Raw genomic sequence first — 27,068 nt, forward strand, 5'->3', positions numbered from 1 at the left:
AGTGGTTTCTCTAAGATCTGTAACATGACAAAGATCCTCAGTGTCACTCTGTTATTTAACATAGTACTGGAAGTCCTAGCTAGAGCAATCGGATAAAAGAAAGAAGCAAAGGGCATCCAAATTGGAAAGGAAGAAGTCAAATTATCCTTGTTTACAAATGACATGATCTTATATTTGGAAAACCCTTAAGACTCCACCAAAAACGTGTTAGAACTGACAAATTCAGTGAAGTTGCAGAATACAAAATCGACATAAAAAATCAGTGGCATATCTATATGCCAACAGTGAACAATCTGAAAAAGAAATTTAAAAAGTAATCCAATTTACAACAGCTAAAAAGAAAATTAAATAGCTAGGAATTAAAAGAAGTAAATGGTCTTTACAATGAAAACTTTAAAACCTTGATGAAAGAAATTGAAGAGGACACACAAAAAATAGAAATATTCCATGGTCATAAATTGGAAGAATCAATATTGTTACAATGTCCATACTACTGAAAGTAATCTACCAATTCAACGCAATCTCCATTGAAATATCAATGACATTCTTCACTGAAATAGAAAAAACAATTCTAAAATTTATATGGACCCACAAAAGACCCAAAATAGCCAAAAGTATCCTAAGGAAAAATAAAACTGGAGGGATCACATTACCTGACTTCAAAATATACTACAGTGCTACAGTAGCCAAAACAGCATGGTACTGGCATAAAAACAGACACACAGACCCATGGAACAGAACAGAGAACCCAGAAACAAATCCATACACATACAGAGAACTCATTTTCAACAAAGGTGCCAAGAACATACATGGGGGAAAAGACAGTTTCCTCAATAATAACTCATGCTGGGAAAACTAGATATCCATGTACAGAAGAATGAAACTAGACTCCATCAGTTGTCATATACAAAAATCAAAGTGGATTAAACAATTAAATCCCAGACCTCAAATTATGAAACTACTACAAGGAAACATCAAGGGCACTCTCCAGGACATTGATTTGGGCAAAAATTTCTTGAGTAATACTCCACAAGCACAGGCAACCAAAGTAAAAACGGATAAATGGGATCACGTCAAGTTAAAAAGTTCTGCACAGCAAAGGAAACAATCAACAAAGTGAAGACACAACCCACAGAATGGGAGAAAATATTTGTAAACTATACATCTGACAAGAGATTAGTAAGCTGAATATATAAGGAGCTGAAACAACTCTATAGTAAAAATTTTAATATAATAATTCAATTTAAAAATGGGCAAAATATTTGAATAGACATTTCTCAAAAAAAAGACAGACAAATGGCAAACAGGTATATGAAATGGTGCTTGACATCATTGATCAGCAGAGAAATCCAAATCAAAACTACAATGAAATATAATAAAATCTCACCCCAGTTAAAAGAAAGGGAATAACAAATGCTGGTGAGGACATGGAGAAAAAGGGAAGTCTTGTACACCGTTGGTGGGAATATAAATTAGTACAATCACAATGCAGAGCAGTTTGGTGGTTCCTCACAAAACTAAAAATAGAGCTACCATATGATCCAGCACTCCCTAGCAGCATATACCCATATACTGCTAGGTATATGCCCTAAAGAAAGGAAATTGATATATCAAAAAATATCTGCACTCCCATATTTATTGCAGCACTATGTACAACAACCAGGATTTGTAAGCAACCTGTGTTCATCAACAGATGAATGGATAAAGAAAATGTGATACATATACACAATGAAGTACTATTCAGCCACCAAAAAGAATGAGATCCTGTCTTTTGCAACAAGACGGATAGAAATGAAGGTCATTATGTTAAGTGAAATAAGTCAGGCACAGAAAGACAAACACACGTTGTCACTTTGTGGGAGCTAAAAATTAAAACAATTGAACTCATGGAGCTAGAGAGTAGAATAATGGTTACCAGAAGCTCGGAAGGTAGCGGGGGAGTGGAAGGAAAGTGGGGATGGCTAATGGGTACAAAAACATTAGAAAGAATGAATAAGATGTGGTATTTGATAACACAGAAAGTGACTACAGTCAATAATAACTTAATTGTACATCTTAAAATAACTAAAAGAGTATAATTGGATTGTTTGTAGCACAAAGGATAAGTGCTTGAGGTGATGGATACCCCATTCACCATGATGTGATTATTATGCATTGCATGGCTGTATCAAAACATCTCACATACCCCACAAATATATATACCTACTATATACCCACAAAAATTAAAAACTAAAAAAAAGAAATACCAACTTAAAGAAATAGAAAATTATAACAATATGGTTAGTTATGATTATTTAGAAAAACAAAGGGTTAATCTGGGGCTAAGTTGGGACAGTCACTTGAAAAATATTTGCAAATGGTTCATTATGCCCTAACAAACCAGCCCTATTTGCCTCGCCTCTGGCAAGTCACTAAATCCTTGTGTGACCTAATCTCTGAACTGTAAATGAGAGAACTGAGTATTTGGCTTAAAAAAATTACCATATTTCTGTTCTTGTGATAGTTTGCTAAGAATGATGGTTTCCAGCTGCATCCATGTCCCTACAAAGGACACAAACTCATCCTTTTTTATGGCTGCATAATATTCCATGGTGTATATGTGCCACATTTTCTTAATCCAGTCTGTCACTGATGGACATTTGGGTTGATTCCAAGTCTTTGCTATTGTGAATAGTGTCGCAATAAACATACGTGTGCCTGTGTCTTTATAGCAGCATGATTTATAATCCTTTGGGTATATACCCAGTAATGGGATGGCTCGGTTATATGGTACATCTAGTTCTAGATCCTTGAGGAATCGCCATACTGTTTTCCATAATGGTTGAACTAGTTTACAATCCCAGCTATCACAAGAACAGAAAACCAAACACCTCACTCATAGGTGGGAACTGAACAATGAGATCACTTGGACTCGGGAAGGGGAACATCACACACCAGGGCCTATCATGGGGAGGGGGGAGGGGGGAGGGATTGCATTGGGAGTTATACCTGATGTAAATGACGAGTTGATGGGTGCTGACGAGTTGATGGGCGCAGCACAGCAACATGGCACAAGTATACATATGTAACAAACCTGCACGTTATGCACATGTACCCTAGAACTTAAAGTATAATAATAAAAAAAATAAATTTAAAAAAATTACCATATTTGATTGATTTTAAGGTGCCAGCAATTGTAAGGCACACTGTTACTTTATTTGCTGCTAAGAAAGAATATGGCTGGGTGTGTGGCTCACGCCTATAATCCTAGTACTTTGGGAGGCTGAGGTAGGAGGATTGCTTGAGCTCAGGAGTTTGAGACCACTCTGGGCAACTTGGCGAAACTCTGTCTCTACAAAAACATTTAAAAATTACCCAGGCATGGTGGTGTGCTCCTGTAGTCCCAGTTACCTGGTGGGAGATGGGCGGGGGGCTGAGGTGAGAGGATTGCTTGAGCCTGGGAGGTTGAGGCTGCAGTGAGCCATGATTGCACTACAGCATTCCAGCCTGGGTCAGAGCAAAACTCTGTCTCAAACAAAACAAAACAAACAAAACTGCAAAACAAAATGCTGTCAAGCAAACTACAACATAATGCTTATCACTAAGATTGTTAAGTATTATACTTATTAAATAATGCAAAGGGCATGCATGAAAAGAAAAATGTCAGTGAAATAAATCAGTCAAGGTACTCCTACAACTTTTCCACATTCACCCTCTGAACCAGTGTCATTGATGTCCATATTTTCTATATGATATTGTCCTCATCACTAGTCCTTTGGGCCACGAAGAGCACTGTGATGCTGCATTTTTTACAGTGCTCTGTTACTGTCCCTTGGATTTTCTTTCAAGCTGCTGAGGCTTATTTGGCAAGTTTCAATTTTTTTGAAAAATTACTTTATGAGGCCTGAAGAAATATTGAGTATAATTAAACCATAATCTAGGGTTAGATACAAATTAATAATAGTTCAATTCCAAAAGAAAAGTTATTGCAGGTGAGACCATAACATTTCCCAACACGATTTTAAGACACTGTGCTGATTTCTCAAAATAACTCTGAGGAACCCATATTTACAGTAGAAGGAGTTTTTATGAAAAATCTGGCATTAGGTATCTTTGTTGCATGATTGTATATATATGTACGTATAATACAACGTTAGATGCACCATCAACCCCCACCCCCCGGTGTACAGTTGAAAAATCCACATGTAACTTTTCACTACCCCAAAACTTAACTATTAATAGCCTACTGTTGACTGGAAGCTTTACTGACAACATAAACACATATCATGTATGTTATATGTATGATATACTATATTCTTATAATAAAGAGAATGTTAAGATAAAAGGAAGAAAACATATTTACTATTTATTAAGTGGAAGAGGATCATCATAAAGGTCTTCATCCTTGTCTTCCTCATGTTAGGTAGGCTGAGAAGGAAGAAGAGGGGGTTGGACTTGCTATCTCAGGGGTGGCACAGGTGGTAGAAAATCTGTGTTTATGTAGACCTGTGCAGTTCAAACCTGTGTTGTTCAAGGGTCAACTGCATATGCTGTGTGTATGTGTTTGTGTATATATATATACACACACACACATATAATCCAACATATGAGCTGTATACACACACACACACACACACACACACACACACACACACACATAATCCAACATCATAAGAACTAGAAAACAGAAATTGTGTTCCTTAACATCAGTATTAGAGTGTAGAGTTTGAGGCTTGGATTTAGAAATGATTTTCAATATGTAGGGTTTGGAAAAGGAGCAAACATCTTGTTTTCAAAACCTGAAGTTTTTCTCAGGACTTATGGCCATAACTGCCACAGAGGAAAAAAGGGAAGCTTTTCCCACTGTAATTGTTCATCTGTGTCAGAAAGTCCCATATTCTGTGTAGATCTTGTAAATATTTTGCTAGATTTATGGCAAAGAGAGACATTGATGCTGCAACTGAAGCAAAACAGAAACTTGAAAAAGAAACCGAAGAAAGGATGGAGAAGGAAATCCAATGGGAGACAAGTTTATTTCATGAAGATGGAAGATGTTGCATTTATGATGAACCATTACTGAATTATCTTGGTGCTGTCAAGCATTGGTTTAGGAATTTCTATTTATTTGATTTTTTTATGTTACTGCAAATGGTACTGCTTTTTAAATTTCCAATTCTTCATTGTATAGAATTAAATACAATTGATTTTTAATTGTAAAAAAAAAGTCTCATATCCCTGAGATAGGAACCATTGCAATAAGAAGGGAATGAACAGGTTCTCCCAAAGGGAGAATGTTTGTTGCTTATTATGCTTACTGCCCTGGCTATCAGGTGTAAACTTCGCATTTCCTAGCCCAATGCTTGGCAGCACCAACATAATTCAGTAATGGTTCATCATAAACCCAACATCTTCCATCTTCATGAAATAAGCTTGTCTCCAGTTGAATTTCCTTATCCTTCCTTTCTTGGGTTTCTTCTCTTTGTCTTTTCCAAGTTTGTGTTTTTGCTTCAGTTGCCGCATCAATGTCTGTGATTTTTTTTTTAATACTTTAAGTTCTAGGGTACATGTGCACAACGTGCAGTTTTGTTACATATGTGTACATGTGCCATGTTTGTGTGCTGCACCCATTAACTCATCATTTACATTAGGTATTTCTCCTAATGATATTCCTCCCCCCTCCACCCCACAACAGGCCCTGGTGTGTGATGTTCCCCACCCTGTGTCCAAGTGTTCTTATTCTTCAAATCCCACCTATGAGTGAGAACATGAGGTGTTTGGTTTTCAGTCCTTGTGATAGTTTGCTCAGAATGATGGTTTCCAGCTTCATCCATGTCCCTACATCCTTTTTTATGGTTGCATAGTATTCCATGGTGTATATGTGCCACATTTTCTTTATCCAGTCTATTATTGATGGATATTTGGGTTGGTTCCAAGTCTTTGCTATTGTGAATAGTGTTGCAATAAACATATGTGTGCATGTGTCTTTATAGCAGCATGATTTATAACCCTTTGGGTACATACCCAGTAATGGGATCGCTGGGTCAAATGGTATTTCTAGTTCTAGATCCTTGAGGAATCGCCACACTGTCTTCCACAATGGTTAAACTAGTTTACAGTCCCATCAACAGTGTAAAAGTGTTCCTATTTCTCCACATCCTCTCCAGCACCTGTTGTTTCCTGACTTTTGAATGATCGCCATTCTAACTGGTGTGAGATGGTATCTCATTGTGGTTTTGATTTGCATTTCTCTGATGACCAGTGATGATGAGCATTTTTTCATGTGAATGTTGGCTGCATAAATGTCTTCTTTTGAGAAGTGTCTGTTCATATCCTTCACCCACTTTTTGATGGGATTGTTTGATTTTTTCTTGTAAATTTGTTTAAGTTCTTTGTAGATTCTGGATATTCGCCCTTTGTCAGATGGGTAGATTGCAAAAATTTTCTCCCATTCTGTAGGTTGCCTGTTCACTCTAATGGTAGTTTCTTTTGCTGTGCAGAAGCTTTTTAGTTTAATTAGACCCTATTTGTCTATTTTGGCTTTTAATGTCGTTGCTTTTGGTGTTTTAGTCATGAAGTCCTTGCCCATGCCTATGTCCTGAATGGTATTGCCTAGGTTTTCTTCTAGGGTTTTTATGGTTTTAGGTCTAACAATTAAGTCTTTAATCCATCTTGAATTAATTTTTGTACAAGGTGTAAGGAAGGGATCCAGTTTCAGCTTTCTACTTATAGCTAGCCAGTTTTCCCAGCACCATTTATTAAATAGAGAATCCTTTCCCCATTTCTTGTTTTTGTCAGGTTTCTCAAAGATCAGATGGTTGTAGATGTGTGGTATTATTTCTGAGGGCTCTGTTCTGTTCCATTGATCTATATCTCTGTTTTGGTACCAGTACCATGCTGTTTTGGTTACTGTAGCCTTGTAGTATAGTTTCAAGTCAGGTAGCATGATGCCTCCAGCTTTGTTCTTTTGGCTTAGGATTGTCTTGGCAAATAATGTGGACTCTTTTTTGGTTCTATATGAACTTTAAAGTAGTTTTTTTCCAATTCTGTGAAGAAAGTCATTGGTAGCTTGATGGGGATGGCATTGAATATAAATTACCTTGGGCAGTATGGCCATTTTCATGATATTGATTCTTCCTATCCATGAGCATGGAATGTTCTTCCATTTGTTTGTATCCTCTTTTAGTTCGTTGAGCATTGGCTTGTAGTTCTCCTTGAAGAGGTCCTTCACATCCCTTGTAAGTTGGATTCCTAGGTATTTTATTCTCTTTGAAGCAATTGTGAATGGGAGTTCACTCATGATTTGGCTCTCTGTCTGTTATTGGTTTAGAGGAATGCTTGTAACTTTTGCACATTGATTTTGTATGCTGAGACTTTGCTGAAGTTGCTTATCAGCTTGAGGAGATTTTGGGCTGAGACAGTGGGGTTTTCTAAATATACAGTTACATCATCTGCATACAGGGACAATCTGACTTCCTCTTTTCCTAACTGATACCCTTTATTTCTTTCTCCTGCCTGATTGCCCTGACCAGAACTTCCAACACTATGTTGAATAGGAGTGGTGAGAGAGGGCATCCCTCTCTTGTGCCAGTTTTCAAAGGGAATGCTTCCAGTTTTTGCTCATTCAGTATGATACTGGCCGTGGGTTTGTCATAAATAGCTCTTATTATTTTGAGATATGTCCCATCAATATCTAGTTTCTTGAGAGTTTTTAGCATGAAGGGTCATTGAATTTGTCAAAGGCCTTTTCTGCATCTATTGAGAGAATCATGTGTTCTTGTCTTTAGTTCTGTTTATATGATGGACTGTGTTTATTGATTTGCATATGTTGAACCAGCCTTGCATCCCAGGGATGAAACCGACTTGATTATGGTGGATAAGCTTTTTGATGTGCTGCTGGATTCGGTTTGCCAGTATTTTATTGAGGATCTTTGCATCGATGTTCATCAGGGATATTGGTCTAAAATTCTCTTTGTTTCTTGTGTTCTCTGCCAGGCTTTGGTATCAGGATGATGCTGACCTCATAAAATGAGTTAGGGAGGATTTCCTCTTTTTCTATTGATGGAATAGTTTCAGAAGGAATGGTACTAGCTCCTTTTTGTACCTCTGGTAGAATTTGGCTGGGAATCCATCTAGTCCTTGACTTTTTTTGGTTGGTAGGCTATTAATTATTGTCTCAGTTTCAGAGCCTGTTATTGGTCTATTCAGGGATTCAACTTCCTCCTAGTGTTGGGAGGGTGTATGTGTCCAGGAATTTATTCATTTCTTCTAGATTTTCTAGTTTATTTGTGTAGAGATGTTTATACTATTCTCTGATGGTAGTTTGTATTTCTGTGGGATCGGTGGTGATACCCCCTTTATCATTTTTTATTGCATCTATCTGATTCTTCTTTCTTTTCTTTATTAGTCTTGCTAGCCATCTATCAATTAAAACCAGTTCCTGGATTAATTGATTTTTTGAAGGTTTTTTTGTGTCTCTATTTCCTTCATTTCTGCTCTGATCTTAGTTATTTCTTGCCATTTGCTAGCTTTTGAATGTGCTTGCTCTTGCTTCTCTGGTTCTTTTAATTGTGATGTTAGGGTGTCAATTTTAGATATTTCCTGCTTTCTCTTGTGGGCATTTAATGTGATAAATTTCCCTCTACACACTGCTTTAAATGTGTCCCAGAGACTCTGGTATGTTGTGTCTTTATTCTCACTGATTTCAAAGAACATCTTTATTTCTGCCTTCATTATTTACCCCATAGTCATCCAAAATTGACCACATAGTTGAAAGTAAAGCACTCTTCAGCAAATGTAAAAGAACAGAAATTATAACAAACTGTCTCTCAGACCACAGTCCAATCAAATTAGAACCCAGGATTAAGAAACTCACTCAAAACTGCACAACTACATGGCAACTGAATGTCTCTGATTCTTAAGTTGAAAGTGACATCCTTCTAAAGGCAGTGGGATTCATATTTTTTCTGATTTTTCAACTTCCTATCTTCTTGATTATAGACATCTTCTTGGTATCTAAAAAGACTGCATTTTCCCCTGTTGCATATTTTGCATACATTACACCATTCCATTCCCCTTCAATTGAGCAAAAGGCTTCTCATCATTTGGAGAAAAAAAATCACAGTGGTAATTCTGTGCTTCCTGTCCCCAGAGAAAGGTTCAGTGTGGAAGATGATATTTGCATTATCACCAGTTTTGGAATAATTAATATTGCTTCTCCTCCTAGTTCCATTCAGAGCACTGTGAGGATAGACCATCCTTAAACACTGGGGAATGTGAGGATGTAATGTTTCTCACAATTTAAACACAAGACACAGGGCTTGTGGCCCCACCCTATGTTGTTTATCCCAATTGACATCCTAAGGAATTTTGATTAGGTCCAGATATCAGCAATGAATTGAATCTTTTTGATAAACACTCAGCATAAAAGGCTGAAGTAGGTAGATGATGGGAAATCTGTTCAGCCACAAATTTTACATTGTTTTTGGAAACCCAGGGAACTGGTCCTTCTAAAACTAGCCCTTTGTTCTCTTTGGTATCATTTGGTAATGTCCAGTGACACTGAAAGATCTTGCTAAAATGGCTTTTTGGTAATCGATTCTTTCCTCCTTGCATGAAAGGCTGAGAGGTACCATTTCATGTTCTGAACCATTCAATCCCTGGTCACCAATGCTCGCAAAAAGGTTGGATATGCAAAAAACGTCTACATATGCTTCTAAAAGAGATCCTCTTTCAAGAAAATAATGTTGGAAGAACTACTTTAGAAAGATCCATACTAACCCTAACCTGTGACTAGAGGTATGTGATAATGCTCTTATGCTCCTCCATGGACCCTGCCTCCTCCTCGTCAGCTCTCTCATGAGGTGAATCAAATGAGTCAGTATCACTTGTTCCATTGGATGTGAAAGAATTAAATGATTCTGTGCTTTCTGGGCACTTTAGTCTGTTTTCCGCACTGCCATGTGTCAAGACTGAGGCAGATTCAGAAGAATCTATTAAGTGCTTTGAGGATGAGCCATGTTGATGACATTCATCAGCATTGTAGAATTCGTCTTCACTGCTGGAATAAGAGAACTCTGGGACTGTATTTAGAGAAGCCATTGACATGGTTTAGAGAAGTTAAGACTGCTACTAGGTGGTGAATGGTCACTGCCTCTACTATTTGGTGTTGGAGTCTAATGGTGTCCCAAGGTAACTAGTACAGGTCCAACTGGTCAGGAAGATGAACTCTGCTCTGTCTTATGCAGCTGAGTAGGTTGCGGAGGTGAGACAGTCTGAGAAGGCATTGTGCTGATCATGGGTTCCAAGGGACTAGGTTGATACATTGCATCTACAAAGATTAATAGTACTTATAATTCTATCTGTGTGCTTCTCAGCATTATTCTGGTCTTTAGCAATCTGCATCAACACAGTGCAGTGTTTAACTGATTCTACCATGCTATTTGCTTCTCTTTAAGAGTTTCAATTTTCTTTCTCTGTTTATTATCTTTGCAGTTTTGAAGCTTGTGATCAAAAAACTTTAATTGTTCTATCAAGATTTGTAGGTAAGCATCAGCCTCGGGCGCAGTGGTTCACGCCTGTAATCCCAGCACTTTGGGAGTCCGAGGTGGTTGGATCACGAGGTCAGGAGTTCAAGACCAGCCTGGCCAAGGTGGTGAAACCCTGTCTCTACTAAAAATACAAAAATTAGCTGGATGTGGTGGCAGGCACCTGTAATCCCAGCTACTGGGGAGGCTGAGGCAGGAGAATTGCTTGAACCCAGGGGATGGAGGTTGCAGTGAGCTGAGATTGCACCACTGCACTCCAGCCTGGGTAACAAAGTGAGACTCCATCTGAAAAAAAAAAAAAAAAAAGTAAGTTTCCTGTCAAAGTTTTGGACACTAGGAACAAATCCTGAATCCAAATATCTGGAGGTGACAGGAAGGAGGCAAGGAAAGCGTGACATCTGAGCCCATAACCTGGCCTTGGGCAGGCACCAGGGACTGTGAGACTCAGGGGCGGAGGTTGGCCCTCTCCCAGACCCTCAGGTTATACTCACCCCACAAGTGTCGAGCAAGAAAGTCATTTGCAAGAACCCCACACTCTGTACCTCCAGGAGAGGGGTGCTTCTGAGCACCCCTTTTCCTTCCCCACTTGATTGGATCCTCATTTGGCAAGTTTTGATACTTTTGCTTCTTGAACTTATGGAAAAGTGTCAAGAGAACATTTTAGACAACAGTATATATTCCCTCCTCAGGTTTATTTCAGGTTTTATTTGTTTTCAGGTTTATTTCCTGAAACTTCAAGGAGTTATATTTATCCAATGATATCACCAGGAACTGCAACCAAGTAAGTACATGCACAAGCAATAATAATAATATTATGATTATCACTTGTCTAAGAGCAACTATAAAATACATCCCAGTTTCACGGTTGTTAAAATGTGTATGTTGGGGGGTAGTTTGTAGGCAGTGTATGTATGTATGTATGTATGTATTAGAGACAGGGTCTTACTCTGCCACCCAACCTGGAGTGCACTGGTATGATCTAGCTCACTGCAACCTTGAATTCCTGGACTCAAGTGATCCTCCAACCTCAGCCTCCTGAGTAGCTGGGATTGCAGGTGCATGCCACCACGCCCGGCTAATTTTTAAATTTTTTGTACAGATAGAGTCTTGTTATTTGCTCAGGCCAGTCTCAAACTCCTGGCCTCAAGTGATCCTCCTGACTCAGCCTCTGAAAGTGCTAGGATTAGAGGCATGAGCCACCACACTGGGCCTCAACTGAAATTCTTCCAGGGAAGATAAGAGACCAAACGGGCATATCTCTAAGTCCTAGGTCCCATCTTCAGCTACACTAGTCAGTTTTTCCCTCTTATTCCTCCACATAAGATTTTGAAAAGAGGTTTCTACTGCTAAAAAAAACAAGTGTGAACCCCTGTCAGGTGGGAGGTATGGTCATTTCCAGCTTTAGCATTCTGTACATCTCTAATAATGCTGCACAGGCTAAGTGACTGAGTCTTTAATTTCTGGGACCTTAGCTGGCACAAGTTTCTTCCAAAGTCTTGGGAGGCATCCTAGCAAGGTATTCACAGTATCATACGGTTTTGTCAAATTCGAAAAATTATATTTTTGTATTTTTTTTCCTTAAAGAGCCCCCTCCCCTCAAATTGTATAAACTTGAGGCGGCACAAAACCTAGATCTTCCTTTGATCATACAATTGTATATCCAAAGAGCACTTAAGTTGGCCAGAAGAGTCACATACATCTGATTCTCACAGAAACCCAGGATCCTACAAATGAAAAATTTGAAGCTTTCAAGGTTAGACAACTTGCCTAAGGACAGGTATCAGACAAATCCTTTTGTGAGGACTTAAAACTCTAACTTCAGTTCTCACTCCACATTCAGTCTTCTTTCTACACTATCACTTTAGTTAACATGGGTTGTGCTGGCTTGACCAGGTTGCCAGAGTGACTCTTATCAAAAAAGAGTTCTGAATTCTAATTAAAAGTTCTAAGACTATTTTTCTTTTATTTTGAATGTAAACATGAAACTGTAAAATCAATTGTAGCTCAAGTAGCCTGTGAAAGTCACTTTCACACAATGTGTAAAAGAATATTTACTGATTTGTATTGAGTAAATGATCTGCCAAACCCTCACTTGGGAGGTCACACCAGTTCCAGAGAATAATAACTTTGTGTTAAAATTCCAGAGAAATATGCCTGCTGAGTATCTTTTTTATTGTGTTTAATCTTTGTTAAGCTCAGTGATACATGCACATATAAGAACATATTTTTCTCATATCTGAAATCTGGACACATATTTCCTGAAAATGTATTACTACTCCTTTATTTTTTTCATTGCATACTTTCCTTTCACAGATTCATCATGTAGTCTGAATATAATACCCACTCTTGTTATCAAGCACAAACAGAAAAGAGGACAGTTTCCCTTTAAAAGCACAATGCCCTATTGATGCCTTTAAAAGTCGTTAAAGAATATCTCACAAAGCCCATGAGAGCATTACAATAATTGCTTTCCTTACCTAGGTGAAAAAGGACATATCTGTCAAATAGAAAAGTGCAGAAGCAATTAACACCTTAATACTCTACCGGGAAATTGCCTGAATTAAAAAAAATAACAGAGATGCTGCATGGTTATTGTATTTCTAATGTTTAGTTACTAACATGACTGTCCTCAGTCATTTCCATTTACTTTCCCCAGCACAACAGGGTTTGGAGTTAGGTATGGGCACGGCAGAGGGTGTATTTGGGTGTTTGCATATTAGGCACATATGGTTCTTCAGTCACATGTTTCAGAGGCTGAATGCAGAAGTAGGGCTGGCGTATGCACTTATGAAATCAATATGTAAGGATACATATGTTTTAAATCAACTTTCCAGGCATAAAAAAACCCCACACTTCTGGATTCTGTGCTGCCTCCCATGGAACTGCCTTATCAGTCCTCTTCCAGGGCTGGGGTACTCAACAGAGTTTATATTTACCAAGCCTTCCACAGAGACAGCGGAGGCACATGAACAAACTGGGGAGTGAATCAAACAGGTAAAAACCCTCATATATCAGCAGCAAGATCTCGAAAGAGCCCAGCAGTCCAATTCATTATCTCTCCCTTTTCCAGGAGATGTTAGATGGTGTTTATTGAGTGCAGTCTAGGCATACCTATCTGGTTAGAATTTTGAGAGACACTGTAAAAGTAAACAGGGCCTGGGTCCCTTTTCCTTAGAAAGAAACAAACCCATAGATTGTAGTAAAGGTAAAGCGTATTTCCTTCCTCCCACCCCACCCCCAAGCATGACTGTTCTATGAGGGATCAGGGCAACTCTCAAGAATTCTCAGAGAAAATCATATCATGGGATGTTCTAGTTTCCATTTTTACACAGGTGAAACCAGACAAAAGTGAAAAAAGACAGCATGCAAAAAGAAAGTAGCAATGAACTCAGGACAGTGCTGAAGGAGGAGGGGGCAGTTGGTTCACCTTGTCTGGTGACAGAATAATCTCAGGTGACCTTCAGGAGCTATCTGGCTCAACGCCTATTTCCATTTGGTTTTCTTTGCTATGTGTCTACAGTCTCCACCCAGTAACGGTCTGGATACCCCCAGTGTAAGAAACTAATCCTCTCAGAAAGTCACCTATGCCTTCTTCAGACAGCTTCCATGGATAATACCTCACATTTATTAAGAACTTTATATGTAGTAGGCCTGACTTGGTATGCATGGAGGATGATGTCTATGGCAGTTCTCTATGATCCCTAACTCCTGATGTTCACCACCTTTAGATGTCCTCTTCCTTTGAGTGTGAGCATGACCTGTGGCTTACCTCTAACCAGTAGATATGGTGAAGCTTCCAGATGCATGTTGTTACATATATGCTGAATATGCACATAAGACGGTAGCACCCATCATGCTCACAGTCTTGTCTCCCTTGTGGGCTCTGAGGCTGAGGCTGAAGGCGGCCTCTGGGGCTGACAGCCAGCAAGAAACCAAAGCCCTGAACTGAATTCTGCCAACAACCTGGGCGAGCCTGGGAGTAGATCCTCCCTGAGTCAAGACTCAGTGGAGACTGCTATTCTATTTGACATCTTGACTGTAGCTTTGTGGGACCCTAAAAAGGACCAGATAAGCCATGCCTAGAATCCTGACCCACAGAAACCGTCAGATAATAAATGTGTATTGTTTTAAGCTGCTAAATTTGTATTAATATTGTTACATGGTGATAGATAACTAATGTTAATGCTTTATGTGTATTAACTCGTATAATCCTCATTACACTCTCATTTCACACAATGGGAAAACTGAAGCATGAAACTGAAGCAACCAGCTTAATTCCACACAGTAGTAAGTGGCAGGGCCAGCATTCAAATGAGGCAGGCTAGCTCCAGAGCCTGCGTTCCTAACCAGGCAGGTGTGCTGCCTTCCTGTGCTTAGAAAGTTCTACCTTAAGCTGCTTCCAAATCTGATTCCCTATAGCTTGCCCTCATAGCACGAGTCAAACATCCAAACACAGGTGCTAGTCAGAGAAACTGAAAGAAGCAAGCTGTGCAGAACACACATGTACAGGCGAAGGATGTGAAATAGGGTGAAGAGCAACAAGTGCTGCCTCCCAGTATTCACCAGCCAGATGAGACACATCTGTGTTTAGATGGTGACCCCTGAGAGGGTGTCATGCTGGTTGGTGCCCTCTGGCCTATGAGTTCTAGTTCTGCCTCTAAGATCATGAAAGACATGATAATCCCTTTTCCATATGAGTTGAAATATTTCAAACTATTGATCTTTTCTTCCCCCCACCAAATCCTCTATTTTCTCTTACTCACATAAATAGTGAGTTGTTTTTGGTGTTCTCTTTTGCAAATGGTCTTCTTGACACATGCAGAAATATTTATATGGTTGTTGGCTCTGTGTGCTTTCAGCTGGCAGAGATGCCTCATCTTCTTCCTCATCAGCAGGGCAAGGTCAGGGATGCCCTCCACCCACCCAAAATATGGTTCTGATAGGCAGCTTCAATTCACCGATATTCTTTCCTGTCATTATAGCAGTTTAAAAAAATTATCCAGGTAATAAACAAATGTGTTTTAGTATAAGATTCCAATGAGACAGAAGGATTTGGGCAAAGCCTGAGGGCACTCCTCTGCACTCTCCTTCTACTCCTCCCATCTCAGAGGAAGCCACTGTCAAAATTTGTGCCAACCTTTCACTCACTCTTTTAAAACACTAACATTTCACTTAAATTGGATTGAACAACACGAAGTGACTTGCTATTTCCCAGCATACCAATATGTCTTGGAGATCTTTTCATGACATGGCCTATAGGTCTACCTCATGCTTTTAACAGTCTTGTAAACCTTCACAGAATAATGACATCCTAATTTGTTTGACCATTTCTCTATTGATAGATATTTTCAGTTGCTTACAATATTTTACTAACATACTTCAACATGCATCTCTGTACAGACTGACTTGCTGTTATATTTTATACCCAGTCCTGCCCACTTTCATGGTCAACTCCACTCTACTTGTCCTCTTGCAGCTGACTGAAGGAACTCTCTGTTCCCACTTTTCTTTTCCTTTCCTTTTTAATTTTTTTTTAGACAGAGTCTCGCTCTGTCGCCGCCCAGGCTGGAGTGCAGTGGTGTGATTTTGGCTCACAGCAATCTCCGCCTTCTGGATTCAAGCGATTCTTGTGCCTCATCCTCCTGAATAGCTGGGATTACAGGCACCAGCCACCATGCCCAGCTATTTTTTTTTTCTATTTTTAGTAGAGATGGGATTTCACCATGTTGGCCAGGATCATCCCAAACTTCTGACCTCAGGTGATCTGCCCGCTTTAGCCTCCAAAAGTGTTGGGATTACAGGAGTTAGCCACTGTGCCCAGCCTCCATTCCCACTTTTCAACAGTGAATCAGAGTTGGGAGAGGTCCCTTCCTATTCCTGGTGCCACCCTCTTCCAAACTAACTGGCATTCTCCCTCAGAGGCAGTGACTGATGATAACAGTGGTTGTCAAGTCTACTTATATATATTTTTTGAAGCATTCCTTATCAGATTGGGATGATTCTAAAAATCACCACATTTTATGAGTAGCAAGTACAGTTACATCTGCATGCACAGGTGTGAGTATTATTATAGGACATATTCCCAGAAATGTTCGGAAAAACATACATTTTTAAACATTTTTATTGATGATCCCACTGTGTCTTCCAAAACCTTCATATTCCTATGAACAATTAGAAGTGTTTATTTTTTGGTATCTCAGATAACACTTGAAATAATCAGCATTTTAAAGATTTGCCACTTTATTTATTATAAACTCTTTCTTTCCTTCATTCCTTGTGTCTGAAGAGGAGAAGAAGAGTTCTTGCCACCAGAATGACAACCACCTTCATTTGGCCTCCTAGAAAGAAAAGATCCTGAATGGGCTTTATTAGCTTATAGGCAATGTTATCCTGCAAGAATGGTAGCTAAAAGGTGTTCAGGACAACTAGAAAATTTTTCCAAATTCTGTAGTCCCAAACAAGAAGAACATAGGCAAGAAGTCTCTGTTTGTAGAAGTTGGTATAAAGTTACTTTTAGCATTTAGCTGAAATACTGAGCTACTCAATTCCAACGTTTTATCTCCAGTGGCTTCAAAGGAGAAAAATGTTAAAGTAAAAAGGATTGACTTTAAGGTTAAAAGAAAATGTATGCCAAAGGTAGGCAAAATGATATTAAAAGAATGCCCTAGATGTTTAGAATATATTCAAGTTTCTAGAGTCAGATAAAGTTAAGCCAGATAATTAAAATAATGTATAAACGCAACTGTGAAATGATAAAAAATCAAAAATATGCTGAAAGGCTAGAATGAGCAAGCATCTCAATTTCTATATTGAAGGATGCTAGAAATCTTAGACCTCTGAGATATGTCCTGGTAACATTTTAGGAAGGATTATTACACCACTGAAGAATAAGGAAGGTAAACCACCACCACATAGAAAGATAATATATACTAGGTATGATATTTTAGTATTTCAGTGGGACTTTTAGAAAGATCTCTCATAATAACCTACAGATGGATGGACTATCATGAACTGAGTGAAAATGATACCCAAAGCCCATAAATCAGCATGTGAGCTCTGTCCTTGGCATTGCTATGCTCAAAATTCTTAACACTATTTGATACTTATCAAATTTGCAGCTAATTCATTGCTAAGAAGAGTAGTAGATATATGTGGTGATCAGGAATAGAGACTATTTCACCAAGTTGGAAAGAGAGGCTGACTCACTCGAGAGCTGTGTACATAGCTGAAAGAAGACAGCCTTTGAATTAAGGTGATTCTAAACTCAAATATCAGCCCTGTTGTTGGGTAGACTTGGACAAGTTACCTTAGCCTCTGTGAGCCTTAACTTCTTCATCCACAAAAGAGGGATAACACCTCTGTTTTTTAAATAAATAAGACCAACATGACTTTTGGTACATAACAGATGCTCACTAGTAAGCACTCTTCCTCTTCTCCTCTTCTCAAACATTACTGACTGAATAGAAGAGAAATAAATGTGCAGACAACTGAATGAAGGGTACAGAGTTGCACAGAATTACACAGAGTCCTACCCCTCAAGGGAGGAAACCTAGCTCTTAAGGGCAATTCATAAGAATAAGACCTATATGTTTTAGTTGATGGCAAGTTCAATATAAACAAACATCATTATTTCATTTAAAAATACAATAATAATCTACATTGAGTATTACATCCAGATCAGGGGAGCTAATGGTTTTCTTGAACTCTGTTCTTTTCAGACCAACAGCATGGCGAAGTGTCTAGTTTTGACTGCTCCATGCTAAAGACCATTGACAAACTAAAGAAAGACTAGCAGGATATGGAAAACATGTCACATAGGACAGAACCAAGGAAGGAGCATATTTTATCTGGTTTAAACAACAACAGCAACTCAAGGAAGAGATGATAGATATATTCAAGTATCTGAATGACTGACTTTGGGGAAGTTCAGAAAGATTAGAAGAGCCAGTGGGTTCACGGTAAGAAACTTCAGTCCATCAGGATAAGGAATGTTTAAGAGAGATGTAAAAAGGCAGGGGTCACTTTGTAAGATAGTAAGTTTCCTATGCCTAAAAATGTTGAAGCAGAAGAAAGTAGATGTGGAGTTTCCAATAGTGAAAGTAGAACACAAAGGGGAAAATATGTGTATGTGATGCATGCACATATTTTTTTTAGGTGTTTATTAGAGAAAGATCAGTAAGAGTACTGCGAGTTCCACTCTATCATTCTATTTCATCATTGTGTAAAGGTTGATTTATAATATTGATGAGATCCTAAGGCAGGTGATGAAAGGAGACTCTTTAATTTGATAAACATGGGTTGTACCCTGCTATGAACCCTACTGGGCAAAACTTTGTGGGAGAATTTTTAATAAAGATACATTTTCAGCTGGGTGCAGTGGCTCATGCCTGTAATTCCAGTACTTTGGGACACTGAGATGGGAGGATTGCTTGAGCCCAGGAATTCAAGACCATCCTGGGCAACATGGCAAGACCCTGTATCTACAAAACATTTTTAAAAAATTAGCTGGGCATAGTGGCATGTGCCTGTGGTATCTGCTACTCAGGTGCTGAAGTGAGAGGATGACTTGAGCCCAGGAGGTCAAGACTGTAGTGAGCCATGATCGTGCCACTGCACTCCAGCCTGGCTGACAGAGCAAGACCCTGCTTCAAAACCAATCAACCAATCAACAAAATAAACAAACATTTTCTTGAATTTAAGGGACTATAACCTTAAATTACATGTAAGTCTACAATCCAGGAAAACAATTGCAGAGCAACTTGAAACAGGATGAGTGAAACTGCTGAAAGCTTCAATAAAAATATAAAATATTCTGGGCCGGGCACAGTGGCTCATGCCTGTAATCCCAGCATTTTGGGAAGCCGAGGTAGGTGGATCAACTGAAGTCAGGATTTCAAGACCAGACTCACCAATAAGGCGAAATCCCGTTTTTCTTTTCTTTCTTAAACACATTTTGTAAAAATACAAAATTAGCCAGGCATGGTGGCACATCTCTGTAATCCCAGCCACTTGGGAGGCTGGGGCAGGAGAATCATTTGAACCCAGGAGGCAGAGGTTGCAATGAGCTGAGGTCACGCCATTGCACTCCAGCTGGGGAAACAAATAAAATAAAATACTCTGGGTGTTACAAAAAATGATTATGGAAGGGAGAAGTAAGAGGAGAGAACCCAGAGGAATGGAATACGCTATATGGGAATGTCACAGGCATCAGCATTAGAAGAGTTAGTTTTTTTTTAATTTTTTTATTTTTTATTTTTTTGGAGACGGAGTCTCGCTCTGTCGCCCAGGCTGGAGTGCAGTGGCCGGATCTCAGCTCACTGCAAGCTCCGCCTCCTGGGTTCACGCCATTCTCCTGCCTCAGCCTCCCAAGTAGCTGGGACTACAGACGCCCGCCACCTCGCCCGGCTAGTTTTTTGTATTTTTTAGTAGAGACGGGGTTTCACCGTGTTAGCCAGGATGGTCTCGATCTCTTGACCTCGTGATCCGCCCGTCTCGGCCTCCCAAAGTGCTGGGATTACAGGCTTGAGCCACCGCGCCCGGCAGAAGGGTTAGTTTAATTTGTCCTTTTTTAATTTGAGGAGGCAGGGTTTGTAAGAAGGAAGAGGGGTCTATTAGTTAGGGCTATACTGCACTGCAGGGTAATCCTCTGACAGTGTCCTAGGTAATCCACTGTCTCAGTATTTGAAATGATACCTCCTCTCTCTCTCTGAGCCTTGAACATCTACTTCCCCTCCATACCCTCTGTGGATGACCTCACCTCTTATGTCACTAAGGAAATAGAGCAATCAGAAGATGACTCACAGATCTTCTCAGCAGGGACTGTAGCACCCTCCTGCCTCTGTGCCCTTCCACGCTGCCTTTCCTCCCGCTGAACCGGTGGTGCACACTGGAGGCACCCCTACCTCTTCAAAGACTGCTTTTGCTTTTATCCCCTCTCCCTCCTGCACGATTTTCTCTCATTCCACTAGATCAGTCACGTCAGCACACGAACACGCTGCATCCTCTCTTATGTATATATTTTAAAGTCCTCCGTAGACCACATGCTCCCTGTGGCCACTCTCCCATTTCTCTGCTCACTTTGATAAAGAAATTCTGATTAGAGTTGTCCACATTCTCTGCCTGTTACTCAAGTCCTATTCTCACCTCAAGCCATTCAAATCAGGCTTTTACTCCTGCCTTTTCACTGAATCTATTTTTGTCAGGGTCACCAAACCTCCCTTCTTATAGAATCTTATGGCCAATTCCCATTCATCTCATCATCAATCTTTGACCTAGTTTTTCTCTCACTCTTTAGTCACATGGCTCATAACTTGGATTCCAGGGCACTACATTCTCCTGATCTCATGACCACTGCTTTTGTTTCTTCATATCTTCTGCTGAATCTTCCTCTGTCTGTGCTACCTAGAACACCTGTCACCCACCCCTATGGGTATAAATACCATTGACAAACTGAGAGCTTCAAAATTTCTATCTCCCCCTAAGCTCTTCTCTGAGTTCCCCACTCTCCTGTTCCACTGATCCATTTCTTCCTGGGTTATTTTCTGTTTCAGTAAATGGCATCAGTATTTACCCAATTGTTAAGAGCAAAAACCCTGGAATTATACCAGACTTCTCTCTTCCTCTCTCATCCCACATCCAATTTGTCAGTAGGTTCTTTAGGTTCTTTCTTCAAAATTTGACCATTTTTTACTACCCCCACTTACACCTCCTAGTCCAAGCCACCATCATTTCTTGCCTGAAATACCATGGCAGCCTGCTAACTGGTCTTCTTTTTCCACTTTTGCCTCCTTAAAAGCCTATTTTCCATATAGCAGCTAGAGAAATTAAAATAAACAAAAAAGAAATTACATCAATACCTTAACCCCTACAATGGCTTCCTGTACTGCTCAGAATAATATCCAAACTCTTACCATGGCCTAAAAGCTCTATAGGACGCAGTCTTGTCTCTTCTCCAGACTCATCCCTTACACCCCCAGCCTTGCTTCCCCCTTTCTGGCCATGCTTAGCCATTCAATTTGGCGTAATATTGTTCAACCACCTCTTTCTCTTTCTTTGTTTCTTTTTAGTTGTTAGCAGAAGTTTCTTTCTCCCAGTTTCTTTAAAAGCCAAGCTTGTTCTGACTTCGGAACTTTGCATTTGCTCTTCTTTTGGCCTAGAATCCTCTTCCTCCAGATCATTACATGGTTCACCACTTATTTCAGGCTACTCCAAAATCACCAGCTCATGGGGGCCAACCTTGGCCTTTGGAGGCCATGGAAGCCTCAGATTTTCTGTCTGAGCATGGACCCCATAACTTTCTGCCCCCACTACTCTACTACTTACACTAGTTCATTTCCCTTTTTTGTACACAGCATAGCCTGACTTTAGACCAGGTATTCAATGTTTGCTGAATGCCTGTTTCCCCTGCCAGCCTGTCAGCTCCAGGAGGACAGAGGCTAATAGGCTGGGTTCACATCTATATTCCTAGCACCTGGAACAGTACCTGGCACACAGTGACTGCTCAATGAGTAACTGTTGGATAATTATGTGTTGAATGAATGTATAAGGGTCAGTTTAGAGGAACACTCAGAATCAAAAAGTGAGAGATCATTTTAGTTATAATGGATGTAGCGAGCAAGTAAAGGATGGGCCAGAGGAAAAAAGGAGAATGAAGTGAGTGTGCACAGGTGAAGGGCAAGGGATCAATGTGTCAGTGGTTTACATTCCATGCAGAAGGCAGGGGGGTTCCAGAGGTGCAGTCAAACTCCCGAAGAGACCAAAGAGCTTTGCCAGGTGCTGTAAAGTATTTCCACCCACATTTTGAAGGGGAAATGTTCATAACATCTGTTTAATGTGTAGCCCAGTCATAGGTTTTAGAAATGTATAAGAATATTTGATTTTAAAAGAATTTGTGTATCTCTTATATATTTTATATATTTATATATAGATATTATCAGAGTCAGTGAGTCAAGACTGACTATGATGCTACAGAACACAGTGACTCGTTTCATTTTCTCAGTGTTATCTTACCGCTTTCTATTCTTCTGTGGTTTTAAAGGGGAAACATAAAGCATAGTTATGATGTTACCAGTTTCAGAGTAAGTAGTTAAAAGCCTGCTTGACCAATTTTAATTTTTTTCCTTGACTGGAAAGCTCTGAAAGGTATAAGTGCATGGAATAACACGACCCGAAGCCCTAGTAGTTCGCCTCCTCAGTTTCTCCTAGTACTCCGTTACTTAGAGAGATAATGGCATGAGCCCTATGACCCCAAGCCATTACTCATTAACCCCCTCTAATTTAGGGCTCTAGTCAATGAGGACTGAGATGGAGTCTGTGACTTGGATGGACAGAGATCACCCATATTCAGAGGCTTCTGCTCAACTCACACCTTCTGGATACTTCCGACCAGAGGCTCAACTGGCTCAAGAAGTCAGTCTTCACATTTTGTTCTAAGTGAGGATTCTCTCCACCACCTTCTCCCTTCCCTCACTACTCAGGAATCTGGTCAAAATTTATATTTAACTAGGGTTTATCCAAGGTCCACTGTTTTCTAGCCTTGTGATTTTAGACAAGCGACTTCAGCTCTCAGAACTTCAGTTTGCTGGCGGGGTGCAGTGGCTCACACTTGTAATCCCAGCACATTGGCAGGCTGAGGCAGGCAGATCATGAGGTCAGGAGTTCAAGACCAGCCTGGCCGACATAATGAAACCCCCATCTCTACTAAAAATACAAAAATTAGCTGGGCATGGTGGTGCACGTCACGGTGGCGCTACTCAGGAAGCTGAGGCAGGAGAATCGCTTGAACCTGGGAGGTGGAGGTTGCAGTGAGCTGAGATCGTGCCACTGTATTCCAGCCTGGGTGACAGAGCAAGACTGTGTCCCCCACCACCAAATAATAATAATAATAATAATAATAATAAAATAAATAAATAAATAAATAAATAAATAAATAAATAAAAGAACTTCAGTTTGCTCATGTGTAAGAGGGGAATAAAACTCATTTTCCCCCTGGTGGTGATTCTGAGGAAGAAATGAGATGATATTCATGAAAATGACCAGTCCAATACTTGGCACTGGCATGAAATAAATGGTAACTAGTACTTGTATAATCATTCCCCTCTCCCCACCTTCTCTCTCTCTCTCTGTCTCTCTCTCACTCTCGCTCTGGGTTAGGTTACTCCAATGATCATTTCATTCTCGTTATTCCCCAAGCTTTGGCGTAATATTGTTCAACCTCCTCTTTCTCTTTTCTTGTTTCTTTTCATTTGTTAACAGAAGCCCCCAAAGCCTTTCACTGTCATTCAAACGACGTTTCTGCACTACAAATCAACAACTACTTACTGACTACCAACAAAGTGAAGTTTTGTGGTTGTCAAAGTCATGTCTTCTGAGAAGAATCTCATTCCAAGTCAGTGTTTCCCAAAGTAGGTGTGTATAGATATTGCTGGATGCAAGATGATTTAAGATGACACAGAAACCTTTGTTTTTAATTTTCAGAGTTAGAAAAAATTTATATTAGAAAAATATGATTAGCATATAAAATTACAGATAGTAAAGCCTATGATAAACCTAAGTAAAAAAGTGTACCAATTTAAACTTACTTAAAATCATATTAATTATAGTAGAGGTGGAACACAAATATATAACAAAAGTAATGAAGATGACATATGAGTAACTGAAATTTGGGAAGCTGTTCTGAGTCATATAAGGTCAATAGATAAGAAAATATTAATAGGCCCAACTACTCTATTCAAAAGTAAACTATGTAAGATGTTTCTTCACTTTCTTCAATGCCAATCAAGCCATACAACTTCTACCCAGCCTAATTTTCTAAAGTCACCTAAAACCCTAGGGTCGATGGTCTACCAAACCCAGGAATGGGAGAATTAATTTTTTTCAGGGCAAAAGTAATACAGGGAAAAGACTTTTTCCTTATAGCTCTTATGGCTATATCCTCAGTCGGCCTGTAAAATTTTTCTGACACTGGAGGCTGTTGCTAGCTGTCAACAGAGTCACTCCTACATGTACCTGGAGCACAACATTGACCAAGTGCCATCTCTCCTATAACACAGGAATTCCCAAACAGGGGGTTCAGGAAATACCAAAGCACAGTCACCACAAAAAAATTTCCCCTAAATTGCATGCTGGAAGAATTATTGTTTCAAAATCACTTGCTGCATATGCACCACTTTATTGTATTTCAGCCAGTGTTTACTAAGGCATGAGAGAAGTTCAAACATAATAGACCGTCGTTTCTCCAAATCACTAATGAAAGCTATGGTTCTGAACACACAAATCAAGGTGCTGGGTTTGCCTTGTGCTACTTGAGGAGCACTCAGTATGTACTCACAGCCACATAGCAAACTGGATCAGTTCTCTGGAGGAGATACTTAATGTGTACCTGCCATAATAAGTAATATGTTTGGCTCTGCATTGCTCTATTTATAGACCAGCATTTCTTCCTCATATTTTTTAGCACTTTTCTACAAGCAGAACACATGAATGAATCACTCTTATCTTCTCAATTTTATTATTAAATGATGCTCAACTTTTTCCTCGGGTGTTTTAGGACCGCACAGACATTTTCTGGTCAAATAGAAACAAATGAGGCTGGGGGGAACCTCTGGCCTTTCAAAGTCTCTAGCTTCTGGCTGACCTATATTCCATTCATTAGTCTTGGGCAGCAGGCATTTTCTTGGAAATGTCATGTTGGGTGGAGCTTCAAGGCCAAATGTGAGTATTTGCTGCAGCATACAATGAGACAGAAAACACGTGGTCAACAGAGAACTTGTTGCACTTTTTCTGTAGGAAAGTATGCCAGTCTTAGGGTCACAGATTCCTCACACAGAAAATCTACCTGCTGACTTTTGCTTATTCATTGATTCCACAAGTATTGATCAAATACTTAACATTTGCTAAGGACTGTTGCATGCACTGGAGATAACAGGTGAACTAGACATACAGAGGATCTGCCCTCCTGTAGCTTACATTTTAGCTAGGGACTGAGAAACAAAAAAATAATAAATTTGTAAGTTAATTTCCTATAGCGATAACTACTATGGAAAACAAAACAAGACATGGGAGAAGCCAGAATCTCAGGTATATTTGCAATGCTAACAGTCTTGACTTTATAATCGTAGAAACTTATCTCTAAAGAAGTAATGTAATTTAGCTACTTTCTTAAATATTCAGTAATTTTAACACTTGTACACATAATTTTAGGTTCTTTCTTAAGACTGACACTGGATGGATTTGGCAGAGTACACCCTGGCCCTTAGTTCTCATTGTCCTCACTTTGGCCCACTGGGACACTTGCAAGGATGCAGGGACCGCTGGACTGAGAAGCAAAGGTACTTATCTCTTGGTATTTTTTCCCATGTTGGTCATGTCCTCATTAATAGTAGATTCTGCCTTAGTTTCTTTGGACAGCAACTGTGTACTTTTAGGACATTTCATACTTGCTTGATTCAACTGACTTTGGTTTCTCATCCCTGAGATACATTCTTTTTTTAATTTTTTTTTATTTTTTACTTTTTGAGAGAGGGTCTCACTTTGGAGAACAGTGGTGCCATCATGACTCACTGCAGCCTTGATTTCCTGGGCTCAGGCAATCCTCTCACCTCAATGTCCTGAGTAGCTGGGACCACAGGTGCATGCCACCATGCCCAGCTGATTTTTGTATTTTTTGTAGAGACAGTGTTTCACCATGTTGCCCAGGCTGGAACTCTCAGGCTTAAGAGATCCGGCTGCCTTGACCTCCCAAAGTTCTGGGATTATAGGTGTGAGCCACTGTGTCCGGCCTCACTCATTTTTTTGCAGGGGCTCAATAGTAGAACTAACCAGATGAAGCAGAACCAGGCATTTACACACTTGAACAGTGGTATAGCTGTAAAGTCCTAGTGTAAAAGTCACACTATATATCTTCTGTAATAATACAAATTTACATGAATGAAGCATCTAATGATATGAATAACAAAGACAAGAAAAATTTGGATCAGAGAGGGCAGAACCTTCAAATTCCTATTGTAGCCTCTTAATTTAAGGTTACCAGCTCCTCCCTGGTGTCAAGGGTATGGTATTATGGGGATTATCTTCCAGACTTTGATTGTTCAATAGATACTGACTTTTCCTGGATGTATTCTAATCAGCTTGACTGTACACATCTTGGGCTACTGGATATTTCAGATTCTCAGCTTCATGTTTTACTACCCACTCCCAAGTACCTAAATGTGAGCAGCAAGAAAGACTGATGTATACTTTACTCCCTTAAGACCTAATTGATAAGTATATTTTCTTACATTTTAGGCTGGGAAAAAAAAATCCCACACAAACGTTTATGGCATTATTCTGGGTACAGATTGAAGAAAATTTTCCTGGGTGCACCAAAGTTTAGAAATGTAATAGATAGAATATTTGACATCTTCCTGCATTTGTCAATTGTCCAGAATTCTTTGGGCAATTAGTCAAGACTGATATAAGCAAAGAAAGATGTCCTATATAGAAAGAGGAGGCAAGTCAAGTAAGTAATATACTAACTCTAGGTTTTGAGGTCAAGTGTAGTATCCT

General features: G+C 39.6%; 1 protein-coding gene and 1 pseudogene across 12 annotated transcripts in view; both read right to left on the minus strand.

Moving 5' to 3' along the window:
• GRIP1 (glutamate receptor interacting protein 1) overlaps positions 1-27,068 on the minus strand; it is a 723,532-nt gene that overhangs the window by 203,235 nt on the left and 493,229 nt on the right. The gene's annotated exons all lie outside the window — the stretch shown is intronic.
• On the minus strand, positions 5,019-11,230 carry LOC103238662 (oxysterol-binding protein-related protein 9-like; annotated as a pseudogene).

Source organism: Chlorocebus sabaeus, chromosome 11 (assembly GCF_047675955.1).
Source record: "Chlorocebus sabaeus isolate Y175 chromosome 11, mChlSab1.0.hap1, whole genome shotgun sequence".
Taxonomy (NCBI): Eukaryota; Metazoa; Chordata; class Mammalia; order Primates; family Cercopithecidae; genus Chlorocebus; species Chlorocebus sabaeus.